The following is a 1,007-nucleotide window of genomic DNA, read 5'->3' as shown; positions in this document are numbered from 1 at the left end:
ATTACAGCCAACTGGCAACTCTAAATTCGTTGTTGACACTGTGTATATGTTGAAAAATTAAAGCACCCGGTTTATGCTACATTATTTTATTATCACAGGTGACAGGTCGCCTTCGGGCACGGGATACTACGGACTCAAGACACACTAAGTTAGCCCTCAGTAGATCTAGCGAAACCAAACAACCAAACAAGATTCGAGTCAGTTCAGTAGGCCTACAGTTCAAGTTCAAGTACACAGTTTTGTCTCGTGTTCGTGGGCTGTACATAGGCCTACACTTTTACTTTTGTTGTATCATTCTTCAGGCTCAGGTAAAATTGAAATCTAGATCTAGATCTAGATGACTAGATCTAGTACAACGATAAATTTAACAAAAACTGGATGATCTATCGATCATGAGACAAATCGTTGGGTAAAATTTTACAAAATTTGGACGATGGCTTGGAGACTCAGTCGAGAAATCAAGTGCTGCTTTTATATCTTCCGTGCAATCGAGGTCAGATTTGGGGGAGACGTGCTTTAAAATGTGCTGCCGCAGAAGATTAAATAAGATTAAACTTAAGGTTCAAAATTAAAAAATAATTATCACTGGTAAAAACTGATTTCATATAGATCTATATATTCGTAATCAGCGTCTCAAAATAAACAGAGTAGCGCTCTGGGAACCTGATTTGATTCGTTATTATGTTATATTTTAGTCATTTTAATTATTTAGTTGATCGTCAATTTTGAAGTTGTGTATCTAGAATCTAGGTCATCCGGTGCGTTGCACATCTGTAGTAAAGTCAATGACTAGGATTCTCCCCGATCGAAAGAAAACTGGACGATAGATTGGAATGTCTAAACAGACTACACAGCTCGATAAAACAGACAGTTCTCGCCTTTGATGAATCTGACACAATTTGTGGTTGCGTGTAACCGGGGCTTCAGTTTAGAACATTTCTCCTGTCCTTTTGACTTTGACCCTCACATGTTCTGTCGTCTCCTCAAAAGCAACAGCCTGATCTGAA

The 1,007-nt window shown here is 38.4% G+C and overlaps 1 protein-coding gene across 3 annotated transcripts in view; it reads left to right on the top strand.

The window, feature by feature from the left end:
• The window catches only part of LOC101846214 (succinate dehydrogenase assembly factor 3, mitochondrial), a 15,999-nt gene that overhangs the window by 8,238 nt on the left and 6,754 nt on the right, over positions 1-1,007 (top strand). Inside the window, exon 1 of one of the 3 annotated variants that reach the window (XM_035970129.1) lies at positions 79-148. The exons of the other annotated variants lie outside the window; for them this stretch is intronic. The gene's annotated coding sequence lies outside the window, so the exon portion shown is untranslated. Of the gene's footprint in view, positions 1-78; positions 149-1,007 lie in introns of those variants that run through there. 3 annotated transcript variants of the gene reach the window in all.

Source organism: Aplysia californica, unplaced genomic scaffold (genome assembly GCF_000002075.1).
Source record: "Aplysia californica isolate F4 #8 unplaced genomic scaffold, AplCal3.0 scaffold00224, whole genome shotgun sequence".
In the NCBI taxonomy this organism is placed as follows: domain Eukaryota; kingdom Metazoa; phylum Mollusca; class Gastropoda; order Aplysiida; family Aplysiidae; genus Aplysia; species Aplysia californica.
Note: the sequence above shows the minus strand (reverse complement) of the source record. Positions and strands in the feature narration are given on the sequence as shown.